The sequence below is a fragment of the Gorilla gorilla genome, chromosome 10 (genome assembly GCF_029281585.2).
Source record: "Gorilla gorilla gorilla isolate KB3781 chromosome 10, NHGRI_mGorGor1-v2.1_pri, whole genome shotgun sequence".
NCBI classification, from domain to species: domain Eukaryota; kingdom Metazoa; phylum Chordata; class Mammalia; order Primates; family Hominidae; genus Gorilla; species Gorilla gorilla.
The window spans coordinates 42,008,535-42,028,894 of record NC_073234.2 but is presented as its reverse complement, the minus strand read 5'-3'; the positions used below and the strand labels follow the sequence as shown (position 1 = coordinate 42,028,894).

The following is a 20,360-nucleotide window of genomic DNA, read 5'->3' as shown; positions in this document are numbered from 1 at the left end:
TTGCATGAATATAAGTTCTTATTTTTCTATGCCAAATTCTTAGGAGTAGGATTGCTAGGTTATGCGATAAGTGTATGTGCAATTGTGGTTTTAAGTTGCCTCTAATTAATGGTTAGTGATATTGGAAATCTTTTCATGTACTTATTCTATCTATATATCCTGTTAGGTAAAGTGTCTGATTAAGTCTTTTGCCTGTTTTTTAATTAGGTTGTTTGTTTTTATGCTTGAGTTTTGAGAATCCTTTATGTATTCTGGATATATGGACTATTGAGCCTACCAACCGAGTTTTTAAAGGTTCAGTTGATTGTATTTTTCGCTCCTAAAATCTCCACTTGTTTCTTCTTTGTATCTTCTATATCTTTTATGAGACTTTCTATGTTTTCGTTAATTTCAAGGGTATTTATGATATCTTACTGGGGCATTTTTATAACTGTTTTGAAGTTCTTCACAGATAATTCGAATATCTGTGTTTTTTTGGCATTGCCATCTCTTGTCTTTCCTCATTTGACTGGAGATTTTCCTGGTTCTTGATATGCTGAGTAATTTTGGATTGTATCTTAGATATTTTGAATATTATACTTTGTGCCACTGGCTGCTATTTAAATATTTCATTGGAACTGGCAGCATTTAGGTTCAGAATGCACATTCTGGCTGGGTGCAGTGGCTCACTCCTGTAATTCCAGCACTTTGGGAGGCCGAAGCGGGTGGATCACAAGGTCAGGAGTTCAACACCAGCCTGACCAACATGGTGAAACCCCATCTCTACTAAAAATACAAAAATTAGCCGGGTATGGTGGCATGTGCCTGAAATCTCAGCTACTTAAGAGGCTGAGGCAGGAGAATCTCTTGAACCCGGGAGGCGGAGGTTGCAGTGAGCCAAGATTGTGCCATTGCACTTCAACCTGGGTGACAGAGTGAGACTCTGTCTCAAGAAAACAAAGCAAAACAAAAAAAGCACATCCTAGCTGGCCTTTGTATTACAAGAGACCAATTTGAAACCTGGGTGGTATTCCATACCACAGTTTTGTTCCCAAAGCTTTCGCCATTTTGATTCTAATTGGTTTTACACATGGACCACTTGGGGATGAGCTTAATATTGCATACACAAATTTAAATAATTCTTTCCACCAGCTCCTTTATTATTAGTATTATTTCAATTTCCTCTTGCACTCTAGCTGAAAGAGGGAAGGGTGCCATGTTTCTGACTGTCATTTGTTTTGTTCAGGGCACGAGTAGTCCCCATGTTCCACTCTCTACAAGGTTTGATTCCAAACAACTTAATTTATATGTCAAAATACAGAATATCCATGGTTTCTCTTTTTGTCTAACAATCCTTCTCCTCAGTGCCTTGTGGATGGTTCCGACTGCTTGAAGGCAGGCTCAAAATACACATGGAAGAAAGAAAGCACACATGGATTGATGTTTTAAGACTTGATCACATTATATTTCTACAGGCCATTCTTAATTTAGATTGCCAATTAGCTATGAAAATGTATGGTTTTGATTGCTATGCACAGCATTGACTTTCTGTTTGCATTATTGTTGACGTATCACCCAGGATGTTTGCTCTAATAAGTACTTGCTGCTTTTCACTCCAAAGCTTTCCCTGGAGTTGGGTTGCGAAGTGTTTAGTTATAAAACTTTAGTAGCTTTACTCAGAAACAATGATGCAATTGAGGATTGCATTCAGATTCAGTATTTGGACAAAAATAAGTCACAGATGTGACTAATAAATTGGTGTTTTAGTAGAAAAAAAAACAAGGATTTCAAGGTTATGCAGACCTGTTTTCAAATCCTAGCCTGGCACTATAAGTTTGAGTAAGGTTATTACTCCCCGAGACCCTGTTTCATCATTTAGGATAAGAGATAACCACAACCAGGAAAGGACGGTGGGCCTAATGAATACTTTATACAAAGAGGCCATTAGGGACACTTCTTGATGCAAGAACTGTCAATTTGCTTCTTTACCAGGCACAAAAAGAAGAAAATGACATTAAGAGTTAGTTGTAATGGAAAAGCTAAATTTAAAATTTAATATAAAAATTATGATCTAAGAAAGATAAATATTTCAGACCAAAAGAGACTTTCTAACCCAACTTCTCATTTTTCATATAACAAAACTGAGGCTCCAAGGGTTGAAGAGACTTGTCTTGTGTATTTCATGTGTCCAGAGACAAATCTGAGGCCAGAATTCTAATCTCCTGATCATAGGCCAGTAGACCTTAACACCATGGCACAAATATCTCATATAAAACCCTCTAAAATGGAATATATTATGCTAATGGATCTTTACAGCAGACCCTAACATACTATAAAATGCAAACAGGACATATAAACTAAAACTCTATTGCATCACTAATTATTATCATTAACTGATATGCTAACTACAAGAAACATTAAACATTTCACTAAAAGCATTGCTTGCTTTAGAACACAGGAGCTGCTGGGGATGAAATAGATGATTCGAGTCATTTGAAAAGGCTATCTTGGGAAATTCAAGTGGATACTTTTTATATTTGTAGACAAATATTCTTATAGCAAAGGAAGCTTAAAAATTATTTCATTGCCGGGCGCGGTGGCTCACGCCTGTAATCCCAGCACTTTGAGAGGCCGAGGCGGGTGGATCACGAGGTCAGGAGATGGAGACCATCCTGGCTAACATGGTGAAACCCCGTCTCTAATAAAAATACAAAAAATTAGCCAGGCATGGTGGCGGGCGCCTGTAGTCCCAGCTACTCAGGAGGCTGAGGCAGGAGAATGGCGTGAACCTGGGAGGCGGAACTTGGAGTGAGCCGAGATTGCGCCACTGCACTCCAGCCTGGGTGACAGACCGAGACCCTGTCTCAAAAAAAAAAAAAAATTATTTCACGGAATATTTATTTATAAACATCATGACTATGTGTGGATGTTTGATTGCATCTTTAGGATTTGGAGAGGAATTGGCAAAAGAAAGTTTTGTAGTATATATCCTGGACTAGCTTGACATTTTACAGAAAATCTTTTTAAATTTCTTCCAACTTATAGAGAATCTGGTACCTCAAACAAATGAGATCTCTTTATTTTATTCTTATAGACAAAGATGGAAGAGACACCATACCTACTATCCTTCCTGCTCATTCTCCCACCCATGTCATAATATACATTCAATTTTCAGATAATTTTATTATCAGGATGTATGTAACTTTTGGCTAGGTTTATGTTCATGTCTTCTCCTGGAATATGACTTAGTTTTGATGCTAGCTCTTGCCCTGAAGTGGCAGTAAATCTAAAGCTAGATGGGTTATTTATACATGATGACCAAATTTAACAGTCTCTGTTTCCAGCTCTCTGATTGGGCAATATTCTCCAACTCTCACCCAAATCATTTTCCATGGATCAGAACAGATCCAGTTGCTTCCTAGTCCCTAATCCCAAAGGCTGTCACTTCACTTATGGGAGGAGGCTTGTTTCCCACTGTTGTTTCCTCCTAAGACCCAGGCAGAAGAGAAAAATCTAGTTTATAGATGTTCCTATAGTTATCTTCATTAAATCAGATTTTTTTGCTTAGATTATATTGACCAGTACAATTGGTACAATTTTACCTTAGTTTCATGGTTCACATTTGAGGCAAAACACCCTTTTGGAACTCTGACATTAGTGGTACTTCCAGCTCTGTTTTTCAAAGGGAAGAAAAATCAAAACAATTTTTTTAGAAAAACAGCTTACTTTCCCCTTTTTATTTTCCAGGATAACAAACAAAACCTTAGTTATTCATTCAAATAAAAAAGACTGTGCATTAGTGTTTATGTTTATTTTTAATTCTCCATGACATTAAACTCTCTTCAAAAAAGTTGATCACTCTAGCCCTCACACCAATGGGCTCCAATGTGACATGTGTTATGTTGTTGCAATTATTTGAATGATGTTTATCAAAAGTCCCAATTTGAATCTCTTTTGCGTTCTGCCTAGCATTGAGGAATACATGGCTATAGCTGACATTCTTGTAGGTTGGCTGTTCAAAGACCTTGTTTAGATGAAAACCAAGAAACACATATCCTACAGGAAGAAAAAGTAAAAGTGCACAGTCTGTTTCAAAAGCAGCAGTTTCCTGCTAGAAGGCAAATTTGAGTACAACTTGGTATTGGTCACTCAAGTTGTTCTCCAGTTGGCCCTTACAAATTCATGCCTTGATTCTTGGGCAAAAAGGCTAATAATAAAAGAGTGGATGAAAACTAAAAATGCCTCTTCTTTCAAACCTGCACAAAATATTGAGAGCATGGAGCATCAGAAATGTTGGTGTCAGCAGTTATAAAGGCAAGGAGGGGTGGTACCATTGTACTGGCAAGCATGAGAAATGGTGCCAGAAGTACAGACAGCTATGCAGGACCTAGATATCTGTCAGTGGCTGTTGAAATGTAGAAATTGGCAGGCACTGGTCCCAGTGGTGGCACCTTCAGTGGCCATCTGCAATAGTATTTCTGGTAGCACCACCAGTGAGCAGCATCAGCATGTCATATTCAGAAGGCAGGGAACAAGAGACAGGCTGCTTTGAGACAGGCCCTGGATGACGGCCAACGCTGGCAGCAAAGCCTTCTGTGTGCTTTGGCTTTACAGTTCAAATTTCTTTTTTGAAGAATATAGTGATGGTCATCAGAATTAGCTGAGGCAGAAGAGGAGGCAAAATGGTAATCTGGAAGGTTGGTTTATGGCAAATTCATTAGGCACTCCTTGGGAAATCTCAACTGTGTGGTAGAATTTGAAGAAAACTGTTTTTGCTAATAGAAAGTCAGTAAAATCCAGTAAAATGCTGGTTTTGTGACTGCCTCCCCTCCCCCATCCCCCTGCAGACTGGTGTGATCAGAGAAAAATAGACCGCGTTTGCTCAAATGGTTACTAAATAACTCTTGTTTTCAAGGATAGCTTTAAAGAAAAAAAGAATGTACAAAATGCCACTTGAGAGATGTGTAATTTGAAAAGAAAAAGAATGGTTGTTCTTTTTGGATTTGCTGTTGTTGGGGTGATTTCAGACTATTTTAAAATTTTCACTGGTAAAGTCTCTTTCATGCGCGTCCATGTGAAGAGACCACCAAACAGGCTTTGTGTGAGCAACATGGCTGTTTATTTCACCTGGGTGCAGGCAGGCTGAGGCCGAAAAGAGAGTCAGGGAAGGGAGATAAGGGTGGGGCCGTTTTATAGGATTTGGGTAGGTAAAGGAAAATTACAGTCAAAGGGGGTTTGTTCTCTGGCGGATAGGAGTGGGGGTCGCAAGGTGCTCAGTGGGCAGGAGTGGGGGTCGCAAGGTGCTCAGTGGGGGTGCTTTTTGAGCCAGGATGAGCCAGGAAAAGGACTTTCACAAGGTAATGTCATCAGTTAAGGCAAGGACCGGCCATTTACACTTCTTTTGTGGTGGAATGTCATCAGTTAAGGTGGGGCAGGGCATATTCACTTCTTTTGTGATTCTTTAGTTACTTCAGGCCATCTGGGCGTATATGTGCAGGTCACAGGGGATGTGATGGCTTGGCTTGGGCTCAGAGGCCTGACATTCCTGCCTTCTTAATAAGAAAAATAAAACAAAATAGTGTTGAAGTGTTGGGGCGGCGAAAATTTTTGGGGGGTGGTATGGAGAGAGAGTGGACGATGTTCCTCAGGCCTGCTTCAAGAGGGATTAGGGGCGGCGTGGGAACCTAGAGTGGGAGAGATTAAGCTGAAAGGAGATCTTGTGGTAAGGGGTGATATTGTGGGGTTGTTAGAAGAAACATTTGTTGTATAGAATGATTGGTGATGGCCTGGATATGGTTTTGTATGAACTGAAAAACTAAATGGAATAAGAAGGAGAAAAACAGGTATAAAAGGTCTAAGAATTGGGAGGACCTAGGACATCTGATTAGAGAGTGCCTAAGGAGATTCAGCATAGTCCTGCCAGCAAAGATTATTCATTTACTTCAAGAGTTAAGAGTGGCGGTATGGGGATAGCACGAGGAGATATCAGCTGTGATGGCTTGGATAAACAGTGTAAACTGGCAGTGTAAACAAGAGCAGGGCATGTATGAGTAGTTGAGAACGGAGGAGTATGACTAGACAGAAAATAGTAGGGATGACAAGCTTTTTTGGGGGCGCAGTCTAAGTTGGTCCAGTGTCTGGAATAAGACTGGGGCCTAATAAAAAGGAGCATCTATACAGGAGCTTAAATGGGCTGTACCTTGTAGCATTCCGAGGACAGACCTGAATTCTGAGAAGGGAAAGTGATAAAAATATTGTCCAGTCCTTTTTGATGGCTGAGCTTGGTGAGGTGTGTTTTTAAAAGACCTTCAGTCCATTCTACCTTTCTTGAAGATGGAGGACTGTAAGGGATATAAAGGTTTCACTGAATACTAAGAGCCTGAAAAACTGCTTGGCTGATTTGACTAATAAAGGCTCATCTGTTATCAGACTGTATTGAGGTGGGAAGGCTAAACTGAGGAATTATGTCTGACAGAACAGAAAAAATGACTGCGGAGGCCTTCTCAGACCCTGTAGGAAAGGCCTTTACTTATTCAGTGAAAGTGTCTATTTAGACTAAGAGGTATTTTAGTTTCGTGACTCAGGCATGTTGAGTAAAGCTAATTTGCCAGTCCTGGGTGGGGGCAAATCCTCGAGCTTGATGTGTAGGGAAGGGAGGGGGCCTGAATAATCCTTGAGGAGTAGTAGAATAGCAGATGGAATACTGAGAAGTTATTTCCTTGAGGATAGATTTCCACGATGGAAAGGAAATGAGAGGTTCTGAGAGGCGGGCTAGTGGCTTGTACTATAGCATAGCCTGCCTTTGCTGGTATGTGGCGATTAGGCCTGGTGGAACTGCCATCAATAAATCAAGCGTGATCAGGGTGAGGAACAGGAAAGAAGGAAATTTGGGGAAATGGGGTTAATGTCAGGTGGATCAGAGAGATACAGTCATGGGGGTCAGGTGTGGTATCAGGAATAATGTGGGAGGCTGGACTGAAGTCTGGGCCAGGAACAACGGTAATTGTGGGAGACTCAACAGAGTGAGTATAGCTGAAGGAGCCGGGAAGCAGAAAGTATATGTGTCAGGTATGAGGAAGAAAATAGATTTTGGAAGTTATGAGAACTGTAGAGAGTGCGTTGAGCATAGTTTGTGATTTTGAGGGCCTCTAAAAGTATTAATGCAGTGGCAGCCACCGCACGCAGACATGAGGGCTAGGCTAAAACAGTAAGGTCAAGTTGTTTGGACAGAAGGCTACAGGGTGTGGTCCTGGCTCTTGTGTAAGAATTCTGACTGCCCTAACCATGGCTAGGAAGGAAAGGAGTTGTTTTTTAGAAGGTGCTGGGGTTTGAGAGATCAGTCAGACACGATTGGCAGGGAGAGCACGTGTGTTTTTATGAGAATTATGCCGAGATAGGTAACAGTTGAGGAAGAAATTTGGGCTTGATTGAAGTAATGGGGGCTGTCTGTGAAGCTTTGCGGCAGTACAGCCTAGGTAATTTGCTGAGCTTGATGGGTGTCAGGGTCAGTCCAAGTGAAAGCGAAGAGAGGCTGGGATTAAGGGTGCAAAGGAATAGTAAAGAAAGCATGTTTGAGATGTAGAACAGAATAATGGGTTGTAGAGGCAGGTATGGAGGATAGGAGAGTATATGGGTTTGGCACCACGGGGTGGATAGGCAAAACAATTTGGTTGATAAGGCACAGATCCTGAACTAACTTGTAAGGCTTGTCTGGTTTTAGGACAGGTAAAATGGGGGAATTGTAAGGAGAGTTTATAGGCTTTAAAAGGCCATGCTGTAGCAGGTGAGTGATAACAGGCTTTAATCTTTTTAAAGTGTGCTGCGGGATGGGATTTTGGCATTGAGTGGGGTAAGGGTGATTAGGTTTTAATGAGATGGTAAGGGGTGCATGATCGGTCGCCAAGGAGGGAGTAGAGGTATCTTATACTTGTGGGTTATGGTAGGGGGATACAAGAGGAGGACGCAAAGGAAGCTTTGGATTGGGAAGAAGGGCAGCAATGAGATATAGCTGTAGTCCAGGATAGTCAGGGAAGCAGATAATTTAGTTAAAGTGTCTCAGCCTAATAAGGGAACTGGGCAGGTGGGGATAACTAAAAAGGAGTGCTTAAAAGAGTATTGTCTAAGTTGGCACCAGAGTTGGGGAGTTTTAAGAGGTTTAGAAGCCTGGCCGTCAATACCCACAACAGTTATGGAGGCAAGGGAAACAGGCCCTTGAAAAGAAGGTAATGTGGAGTGGGTAGCCTCCATATTGATTAAGAAGGGGACGGACTTACCTTCCACTGTGAGAGTTACTGGAAGCTCGGCGTCCGTGATGGTCTAGGGGGCTTCTGAGGCGATCGGGCAGTGTCAGTCTTCAGCTGCTAAGCCGAGAAGATCTGGGAAGGAGTCAGTCAGACAGCCTTGGGCCAGAGTTCCAGGGGATCTGGGAGTGGCTGCCAGGTGAGTTGAACAGTCCGATTTTCAGTGGGGTCCCACACAGATGGGACGTGGCTTAGGAGGAATCCCGGGCTGCGGGCATTCTTTGGCCCAGTGGCCAGATTTGCGGCATGTGTAGCAAGCTCCTGGGGGAGGAGGTTCTGGAGGAACACCTGGCCGCTGCGGTTCAGGCGTTTGGAAGTTCTTGTGTGCTGGAGATGTGGCTGGGGTTTGTCTCACAGTGGAGGCAAGGAATTGCAACTTTTTTCTATTATTGTACACCTTGAAGGTGAAGTTAATTAAATCCTGTTGTGGGGTTTGAGGGCTGGAATTTAATTTTTGGAGTTTTATTTAATGTCGGGAGCAGATTGGGTAATAAAATGTATTTTGAGAATAAGACAACCTTTTGACCTTTTAGGGTCTAGGGCTGTAAAGTGTCTCAGGGTTGCTGCCAAACAAGTCATGAACTGGGCTGGATTTTTATATTTGATGAAAAAGAGCCTAAACGCTATCTGATTTGGGATAAAGAAAAAGGAGCATTAACCTTGAGTATGCCTTTAGCTCCAGCCACCTTTTCAAGAGTAAATTGCTGGGCAGGTTGGGGAGGGCTAGTCATGGAACGAAACTGTAAGCCGGACCAGGTGTGAGGAGGGGAGGTGATAAAAAGATTATAGGGTGGAGGAGCGGAGGCTGAGGAAGAATTGGGACCTAGCTCAGCCTGGCGAGGAACAACCTGGGGAGGAAGGGAGAGGTCAGATGGGTCTGTAGAAAAGGAAGATTAGAAAGACTCAGCAATGCTTGGGGTTGGTACTGAGGGGACAGGCGGGAGGGAAAGAAGGAAGATTTGGGACGAGTTGCACTGGTCACAGAGACTAGGAAGGGCCTGATGTGTAAAAGAATGCCTGGACGTCAGGCACCTCAGACTGTTTGCCTATTTTACAACAAGAATTATTTAGATTTTGCAGGATGGAAAAATTCAAAGTGCCATTTTCTGGCTATTTGGAACTACTGTCGAGTTTGTATTGGGGTCAACTGGCATTGCAGAAGAAAATAAGGCATTTAGGTTTTAGGTCAGGTGTGAGTTGAAGAGGTTTTAAGTTTTTGAGAACACAGGCTAAGGGAGAAGAAGGAGGAATGGAAGGTGGAAGCTTACCCATAGTGAAGGAGGCAAGCCCAGAGAAAAGAGTAGAGACACGGAGAAGGGGTGGGGGGTTCTTGCCCTCCAGAAAAGCAGAGAATGGGTTGGGGCATGGAAATAAGGGATTGGGGCACAGAGATAAGAGGTTGGGGTGCGGAAATAAGCGAATGCGGGCTTGTTGCCCCCTAGGAAAGCGGGACTTGCCGCCAAGGGTGAAGGAGAAGGGGTTGAGGGGTACTTGCCCCTGCCCCAGGAAAGCGGGACTTGCCGCTAAGGGTGAAGGGGAAGGGGTTGAGGGGTACTTTCCCCTGCCCCAGGAAAGCAGGACTTGCCGCTAAGGGTGAAGGGGAAGGGGTTGAGGGGTACTTTCCCCTGCCCCAGGAAAGCGGGACTTGCCGCTAAGGGTGAAGGACCAAGGCAGGCATCCCTGCGTGGTCTGACACCCTTGAAACGTGAGTGTATAATCAGAGAGGCGTCCCTGCTATGATTAAACACCAAGGGAAGGCTGCCTTCCCAGTCCGTGACTGGCGCCGGAGTTTTGGGTTCATGGATAAAACATGTCTCTTTTGTCTCTACCAGAAAATGAAAGGAATTGAAATTAAGAAAAGGGAGAGATTGAAGTGTGGCGCCAAGATTGAAAGGAGAAAGAGGTTGAGGGATAGTGAGGGAGGTTGGAGAAGAGAGTAAAAAGAGGCCGCTTACCGGATTTGAAATTGGTGAGATGTTTCTTGAGCTGGTCGGTCTGAGGACCTGAGGTCGTAGGTGGATGTTTCTCACGGAGCAAAGAGCAGGAGGACAGGGGATTGATCTCCCAAGGGAGGTCCCCCGATCCGAGTCACGGCACCAAATTTCACGCGCGTCCGTGTGAAGAGACCACCAAACAGGCTTTGTGTGAGCAACATGGCTGTTTATTTCACCTGGGTGCAGGCAGGCTGAGGCCGAAAAGAGAGTCAGGAAGGGAGATAAGGGTGGGGCCGTTTTATAGGATTTGGGTAGGTAAAGGAAAATTACAGTCAAAGGGGGTTTGTTCTCTGGCGGATAGGAGTGGGGGTCGTAAGTTGCTCAGTGGGCAGGAGTGGGGGTCACAAGGTGCTCAGTGGGGGTGCTTTTTGAGCCAGGATGAGCCAGGAAAAGGACTTTTACAAGGTAATGTCATCAGTTAAGGCAAGGACCGGTCATTTACACTTCTTTTGTGGTGGAGTGTCATCAGTTAAGGTGGGGCAGGGCATATTCACTTCTTTTGTGATTCTTTAGTTACTTCAGGCCATCTGGGCGTATACGTGCAGGTCACAGGGGATGCGATGGCTTGGCTTGGGCTCAGAGGCCTGACAGTCTCCTAATTCTTTTTTGTGCAGATACTGCTAAATGGGGAAATAAATGTATTGAGTTGTCTGAACTGTAACTTGAGTCCTGGACCCCAAAGACACATACAAGAACATTATATTTTTATTTTCTTTCTTAAAACCCAAATAACTACCTCTTCCATTCTCCAAAGAAGTATGCCTCAGGGAGTCTGAATCACATGACAAAAAACGTGTATATGCTTGCTTTTCCAAAAAAGGTAAGAAAATCACCTGAAATCAAAAGACGTCTTTCCATAATAAATTCCCCTCAGGTATTTTAAGTGTTTACCATCTTGTGGGAGAAAAAAATTTAGAATGAAGTAGGTGACACACTGAAAATGAAGCAGTTCCATTTGGAAACATATACTGCCAACAGGATTTATCATTTTCAAATTTTACCGTGGGAGTTGAGCACAATATCTTAGTGAATATCTTTCTTTCTCTGCACAAACCCCATTTCTCTGTCCTACAGACAGTATTAGTAGCTCCTGTCTACTGAACATCAAAAATGAAGATAAAACATCTCTGAAGCAAATAAAATCGATGAATGAAGAAGTTTTGATTTACAGTTCAAATTCAACTTTCCTTGACACATCTAGTGAGATATTCCCAGCTGCATTTCCCCTCTGCAGGGCTTGTTAACTGCTCCTCTGAACTAAGATGCATCTGAAAGTCTGTGTTCTCTCTTTGAAGGGGACATAATAAATACCGACTGGTCATCCTCTTTGTTATATGGTTGCTGAATACAAATACAGTGGTTTTCATTGGAAAGTGTGAGGGTTCTAACCAGGTTATTACAACTTCTGAAACCATGAGAGTGACCATGTTTGCAGGGATTTTCTGAAACAAACAAAATCTCTCTATAGCTGCCTAGATGTACAGATCAGTCTAGGAAAAACACATACATTCTCTATCTCTCTCTCTCTTGCACACACACACACACACAGACACACATGCACAAAGTGATATATGTATGTAGACATGTGTAGAGATGATAGATTCAGAGAAGGAGCCAGATTGATAGATGTAGAGAGATTAATAAATGAAATGAGACACTGTAAAATGAACACATACATCATAAATATTAGGAACTACAAATTTGCATAATTCTAAGGAACACTTGCAATTCTAACATATACCAAAGTATTCACTTATAATCAAAGAAATATTTTTGTGTATACTTGAGGTAATCCAGCAAATGTACCCCACTTTCTCATTTGATCTCGCTTGGTGAGAAATAGATAATAGTGAAGCAAATAGGAAAGCACTGTGTCCTAAAACATTTCAAAAGAGTATGGCGTGTGAGGCTCCCATGGGAATTATCGTCACATTTTCTAAAACTGAACCCCAGTGTTAAACAAATCTTTTCTATCCAGCCACAAGCAATGCTGTGTGCTTTAAGCCTCCCTGAGGGAGTGCTCTTGGAACTCTCAGAGTCATATTCAGGGTTGCTATATTCAATAACCCAATATGTCCTACTCCATGACATTCCTTGCAAAGAAATGCAATAAGCATAGTTTAAGTCTTTACTCACCTAAAGCAGCTCTCAAAAGACTGCCCTTCCTAGAGCCCTTTGAAAGGCAATAAGTATGGTTTTTCTATCACAAGACCCCACCCCAATGGCTAACTGCATCAAGAGTGGCCCTAACACAACGATGACCATCTGTACACTCCTTGCTTACTTAAGTGTAATTTGTGAGGCTTGGATCAAGACAGATGAGATCAGTGATTTGGAGTTCTGTGAAGAATTTACATGGAGATACTGAGAAACTGCGGAGTTTAGGTGTGGTGGGTCATCATCATAAAGGATTCCTTGATTTTGAGCAAAGCCCCTGAAGCCAAGATAATTATTAAGAAACTTCAAGAGGGAAGATGGACCTCAGAAAACCAATATGAGATTCTGTTTTCTATACACACATGGAAATTAAATATAGTTTTATGTTCACTAAAGAATATTGTACTATTTTTAAGCAAATTAGCAAGTCAATGAACATAATCCTAAAAAACATATATTTGAAATTGATGACATTTAAAAAGTTAGATTTTTAATTTTACATTATAATTAATTATATTATTTAACATAACAATATTTAAAAACTCACCACTCTTCATTGGCCTTTAAATTGAGTCAAATATGTCTCAGATTCTTTAAGTGTAAAGAAAAAAAAGTGACCTCATTTTTCTCCTTGAGGTATGGATGCTACTTAACAAGCACTATTAAGGAATCAACTGCAAACTAGAATAATTTAACCTCTTTTTTCAGGCACTGAATTGCCCTTTAAAAATGATAATTGGTGAGTTAAATAAAAATTCATATAAGCTTGCCCTTTACATAGCTGTCTATCAATATTTGTCAAGTTTTTATGTAATAAAATGTTCTTGGCATTTCTGTAGCATATCATATGCCAATGATTTTCAAAATGTGATAGCTAATTTTATGTAGAGATTCTTTTTAAAGAAAAACCCTATTAGCTTGAATAATCATCATTATGAATAATAATTGCAGGAACAAAAAAGAAAAATTATTTCAAAATTTAGTAAATTAAAAATAAGTGAACATCTGACTTGGTGGGGTAAGAAAATTAGGCTTAGTGTATCAAAATTTGGGAAGATGCGTATGATTACAACTTGGATGTTGGGAACATTCTATAAAATATTGGGAACATTCTATAAAAATTGATTTTATCAAGCACGTTTTTCAGAAACTCTCTGAAGTTTATGTATCAACAGTTAGTATTTTAGGTTTATAAATGGAAATATATAGAGAAAAATACATCCTACTTTTTGCTATGATGATTATAAACTGTTAGAAGAGCTTTTAAATCCCTAGGTTTTTGTGGGATCTTGGTTTACATATGACATTTTAATTTTTCTGTACAGATCTTCTAAAATAGTAATTTTGTTTTCTCTCCTTTCTTGTTTAGTATATCCAACAAGGATATTCAGAGATTTCTACCTAATGCTTTTAAAATCAATGACATCCTAAAAGTATGCTTACCTAAAGGTAACAAGAACACAATGAGACACAAATGAGAGATTTTGTTTTTATTTACATATGGGAAATCATTTTTTCAATTATTAAATCAGTAATTAAGACTATTTTAGAAAAGTAATAAGGCTATATTTTATAACTGAGAGATCTGTAAGAAAAATTTGCTTTTTAGAGTCTGTAAAATAGAATGATAAATACAACTTTAATCAGAACTCTGTATGTAGGATTATTGTTAAAAACTTTTAACCTAAAACATTAGTTGCTCTTGAGAGAATCATAACATGTATATTCCGCATTTCAAGAAATTTAAAAATACAACCAGATAGATTCATGTATTACAAATTTTTGTATCTATACCAGTAAGTACATCAAGTGGAAATGAAGAGGTTGATAACTTAGGACACACTATATAATCCACAACTTCAATTCACATATATTTCCTTTTATTTTTATGATACTTTTATCATATACATTGACCATCAACATTTATATTTTAATCAATATTTTAATGTAATCTCCGACTATATTGCCATCTAAAAATGAACATTTTTGTCATGACCTGATTTTTAGTTTACTATTGTCCAATTTGATTTTAATATTGAATTTACAATCACTAGAGAATGAGAACTAGGATGCACATTTAGCATACCTCAAATAGGGTACTATTAGAATACTTAGGTAAAGTACCACTTAAATGTTAGTATTGTCTTTCTTATATAGATTACAAAATCCAAACTCCTAATAAAATTTCAAAGATAACTTTATAAAACCAAGAATGATATTTGAAATTGTCACATTGATAGAATGTCATTGATAATGACATATGATAGTCAATATAGTTTAATTGGTGAAACATGCAGTGTTATAAAGAGAAGGCTTTTGGCTTTATGAAGGTTAAGGAATAAATTCCTTGTGGCAGATGTATTGGAAATAATGTCTGATTTGGTAAATTGTTGTTTAAATGACTAGCTGTGTCTATTTTTGTAAGTAACTGACAAAGTGACAAGTTTGAGTTAGACAGCCACTTACTTAGAACTGCTACCCACCTGCACACTGGAGGGTACTGTTTGCTTTTCTTAAACAGATGTTTTGATTCACTACAGTAGCATAATTAAGTATGCACACACTAAATATTGGTGAGGTTCCAACGTGTACTGATTGCTAGACTCTGACTCTTTTAATAATGTTCAATTAAAATGAGCAAATGACTGAAGATATCGCTTCTATTTTCTGGAAGAGATTATAGAGAATTGGAATAATTTATTTTTAAAATGTTTGGTAGAATTCATCAGTGAAACTATCTGGGCCTGATGTTTCTGTTTAGAAAGATTATTAGTAATTGATTCAATTCTCTAATAGATATAGGCCTATTCAGATAATTGATTCCTACCTGTGTGAAGTCTGAGATTGTGTCTTTCAAGGAATTGGTCTATTTCATCTAAGTCATTGAATTTATGAGCACAGAGCTGTTCAAAAATAGTTCTTTATTATCATTTCAATGTCCATAGATCAGTAATGTCTTCTGTCTCTCACTTCTCACTTTTATTTTGGTTAGCCTGACTAAAGCTAAAGGCTTATCGCTTGTTTTGATCTTTGTTTTTCTTCCCCCGAACCCCTACCCCAGACAGAGTGGTGCTCTGTCGCCTAGGATGGAGCGCAGTGGCAAGATCTCGGCTGACTGCCACCTCCGCCTCCCAGGTTCAAAGCAATTCTCCTGCCTCAGCCTCCCCGGTAGCTGGGATTAAATGCGTCTGCCACCACACCTGGCTAATTTTTGTATTCTTAATAGAGACCGGGTTTCACTATGTTGGCCAAGCTGGTCTCAAACTCTTGACCTCGTTCGTGATCCACCTGTCTTGGTCTCCCAAGGTGCTGGGATTACAGGCGTGAGCCACTGCACCCAGCCCTGTTTTGATCTTTTTGAAATGACAGCTTTTGGTTTTATTTTGTTTTTTTTTTTTTTCCTGTTGATTTCTTGTTTTCAATTTTACTTAATTCTGCGCTAATAAATTTTTTTTCTGTTTACCTTGGATCTCATTTGTCCTTCTTTTTTCTAGTTTCCTAAAATGATAGCTTAAATTATTTATTTTTGATCTTTTTTCTTTTTGAATATATGCAGTCAATGCTGTAAATTTCTTTCTAAACACTACTTTCACTGAATCCCACAGATTCTGATAAGCTGTGTTTTTATCTTAATTTACTTCAAAATTTGTTTAAATTTCTCTTGGGTCTTCTTCCACCAGGTGCTATACTGGAATTATTGAATCTCCAAGTTGTTTGAGATTTTTCGGGTATCCTTCCATCATTCAGTTCTAGTTTACTTCCATTTGGTTCCACTCCCTTCCACCTTGAATTGTTTCAGTGGAATCCCTGTCCTTGCTCCTACAGAGGTAAAGAGTAATCCCACTCCCCAGCTTTTTAAAATATTTTCTCTATTTTGATTTTCTGCAGTTTGAATATGATTTGCCTAGAGGTATTTTGTTTTTGTATTTATTCTGCTTGGTCTTCTATGAGCTTCCTGGATCTGTGATTTGGTGTTTATCATTAACTTTTAGAAATTCTCAGTCATTATCGCTTCAGATACTTCTTCTGTTCCTTAATCACTTTCTTCTCCTTCTGATGTTCCTATTACAGGTATGTTACACCTTTGCAATTGTCCCATAGCTCTTAAATTTTCTATTCTGTCTTATTCACTCTTTTTCATTTTGTGTTTCAGTTTTGGAAGTTTCTATTGGCATTTCTTTGAGTCACTGATTCTTTTCTTGGCTTTATCAAGTCTACTGGTGAGCCATCAAAGATGGTCTTTATTTTTCTTACAGTGTTTTTGATTTATAGCATTCTCTTTTGATTCTTAGTTTCAATATTTCTTCTTAAATTACCCGTCTGTTCTTGCATGTTGTTCACTTTTCCCATTAGAGGCCTTAGCATATTAATGTCATTAAACAAATAATTAAACAAACAACAAAAACAATAAGCTCCTAGGGGTGAGATTTGGAAGGTAGATATCAGTATCCAGAGTGTTATAATAGTGTAACTAACCTGTCCAAGTTTTAACAAAAAAATTACAAGACATGCAAAGAAACAAGAAAGTGTGATCTATATACAGGAAGAAGAACAGAAAAAATAAACTGTCTATGAGATTCCAGCTGAAGATTTAATAGACTAAGGCTTGAAAGCAGCCATCATGAATATGTTTAAATAACTAAAGTAAACATGCTTAAAGAAGTTAGAAAAGGTATAGTGACAATGTGATTGTAAATTAGTGCTGCAGCTTTTGAAAACGGCTTGGCAGTTCCTTAATAAATACATAATAAACATTAAGTTTCCATATGACCCAAAAACTCCGTCCTACATATATACAAAGAGTAATGGAAATGTGTCCACACAAAACTTGTACATGAATGTTCAAAGCAACTTTATTTATATTTGCCAAAAATTGAAATAACCCAAATGTTCACCAACTGATGAATGAATACATAAAATATATTTTTAATATAAAAATATATTAATATATTTATATAGGGTATTCAGCAATTACAAGCTAAATGACTGGTACAATGAATTACTGATACATAATTTGACATAAATGAACTTTGAAAAAGCTATGCCAGTGAAAGAAGCCAGGCATAAAATACAGCATATTTTATTATTCTCTTTATATGAAGTGCCCAGAAAAGGTAAATCTGTAGAAACAGAAACTATGTTATCTTTTAATTAGGGCTGGGGGTAGAGATACCGGGGGGAAATTGGGAATAATTGCTAAAAGGTAGAAGATTTCTCTTTGAGTTATTAGAAATGTTCTAAAATTGATTGCGTGACGGTCACACAATTCTGTGACTATGCTAAATACCACTTACATATGTACTTTAAATGGGTAAATTGTATGAAATGTGAACTATATCTCAATGAAACTGTTACAAAGAAAGAGATCAAGAACATGAGTTAACAAGAAAGTAAGAGAGAGAGAGAGAGAAATGAAAGAACCAGAATTTAACCTTCTTTTATGGAGACACCCAACTCTGAGTATATTATTTTCTCTTTAGTGAAGAAAACCTAACAAACTCCCTAAGCTTTAGCTTTCCCTTTAGTAAGGTGAATATAAACAGTGTCTGAGGCATGAGCCCTTGTCCAGGAAATACAGCTTCAAAACCACTACTTATTTTACACTTGGGCAAGTGTAAAGGATAAAAGATAACTAACTTTTCCTGGGTGTTGTGTAAAGATATATGGTTCATGGGTTTGTACGCATATCAAGCGATAACAAAGAGAGGCAAGCGGGAGGCAGTGAATGCAGCCAATGTCAATGGAAGCATTGCTTACCAGTATAAAGTGGCCAAATATAAAGTATTTTCCAGGTTAGGCTGATAAAAAATAGGTTTAAAAAGTCAGACATATCTAAACTGTTGGCCCTGAAAAGAGTGTTTCATGGGGAAGTGAAATATTTTTCAGGATGATAAAATAACTAACTCTTATGATTGTTACATGTGCCTAATCCTTAAGATAATTCCTCCTTTGACTAGAGGGATAATTTAATTCTAGGTTCTGAATTTACATTGTTTATTAATAAAATTCAGTTGCCATTGTCTCTTGAAATTAAGAAAGAAAAGACATTTCGATGTCCTAAACCATATTCTGTTGCTACTCGAAGGGCCTACCCAAGATTTCCATTTGTTCGAAAGGCCTTCTTTTTTTAGAATTTTGTTTCTAAGTTTATGTTTTCTCTGAACTATTCATTTTACTTGTATCTCATCATCCTCGACTATCATTTTTCCTCTGTTTTCACTTATATAAACATAGAATTTATTCTCTTTATAAGGTTCTCTAGCCACACACACTCACAAACACTGGAACAAATTTCACGCAAAGCACTTGTGGCAAGAGTAGATTTCACTAATGGCTTGAGGAAAATGGTGACGTTTTATATCATGAAGTTACTCATCCCTTTTTCCCCTCTAGACTCTCTGATAACAACCCACCTTTTCCTCTTCGCTAGTCCCCACCCTTAGGTACCCTTGAAGATACGCAAATCACCTTATTATGCAGAGCAATTTAGTTCTCCAAATGCTTGGTGAGACTCTGTGCATAATTTCACATATCCAAAGACTCAGTGCCTTTGCTGAAACAATCCATATCCATATCCAAAGACTCAATGCCTTTGCTATTTATGTCCATTCTTTCCTTTCAGTAGGAAAAGCTGGCAGAGGCTTTGACATTTCACTTTTCCTATTCTCTCATCTCAGTCAGTCTCTGAATAAAAGGGAGTAGTATAGAGATTTATTTTCCCTTTAAAATATTTTATTTAAAATATGTTATTTCTTTATAAGAATGAAGTGGTCATAACCAGTTAGATTTTTAAATATTTTCTTATTTGATATAAACATCTAAAATTTTTTTCAAATTCCTTCTATAATTAAGGCCAGACTTTTTCATCAATGTTTATAAACTTTATCAGAGGTGAAAATTATTCCAAAATATGTGCCACTACATTAAGTAGTGAATAATAAATCAATTGTAGAACTGTAATGTGTGCAGCAGTACTGATAATTCTTGTTCTGAGAATTATGCATTTCCCCTTTCTGAAATTCACTGCACATACATACACACACAGTGCGTAGGAGTCCAGAGGGCTTCTAAACTATTTTAAAATGGAAAAATATTTACATAGATTGTCATTAAAATCATTAATTCATGCCACCAGTTTTCACTGACATGGTTACTAACAGGTAAGGAGAATCTTACAGCCACACAGACATTTCTGTGGTGGGGATTTTGGAGGGAAGGGCTGGCCTGCAAAAGCAGAAGGAACGCTATGTGAGTGTGGAAGATGTGAGAACAGAAAATGAGTATCATGTATGGAAAAGAGGATGCACTGGAGTGCTATAATTTTCCCGTGTCCTTTGGCTTTTGCCTCATCACATACCTTGCTCTATCTTCCTTGCTGCACTTCTCTTTCCTCAAGCATCTTCTGTTTACTCCCACCACAAGATCTTTGCACACGCTGGTCTTTCTAACTAGACCACCCAGTTACCACTTTAGTTATCTCTCCTCCAACCCTTCACCACGTTACACCCCACATTTCCGGTAACTTTTAGTATTTTTACAATCTCAATTGAATTCTCTCTTAATCAGAGATGTATTTCATTCATTCTATCTAGATTAGGCCTCCCATCATGTATTTCCTTTTTTTTTCTTTTTAAAATGTTCACCATTGCTGACTTAGGTTACCACAAGACTTGTCTGTATAAATATTATTGAATAAATGAATTCAGAGGAAAAAAGAACATGGGAACAGGTTACAGATGAAAACCTTCATTGTGCTGTGGTTAAGGACTAAGCCTTAATGATTGTGTTTTAAAAAATGAAACATATTTGTAAAGTGGCTTGACTTCAGTGGTTAAACTCTACATATAAGAGGCCTGCTAAAGGTGAAATACTTGTCCATTATTTTGAAAAATTTCAAATGTAAGCTTTTTTTCTGGCTGCAAAGAAGTTC

At 38.8% G+C, this 20,360-nt stretch overlaps 1 long non-coding RNA gene across 1 annotated transcript; it reads right to left on the bottom strand.

Annotated features, from left to right (window-relative positions):
• Positions 1 to 1,118: 1,118 nt before the first annotated feature.
• On the bottom strand, positions 1,119 to 10,897 carry LOC134756558 (uncharacterized). Its single transcript, XR_010129314.1, has 2 exons — positions 10,235 to 10,897; positions 1,119 to 8,354 (listed from the first exon to the last, which is right to left on the bottom strand). It is a non-coding gene; the product is annotated as an uncharacterized lncRNA (long non-coding RNA).
• Between the last annotated feature and the right edge of the window lie 9,463 nt (positions 10,898 to 20,360).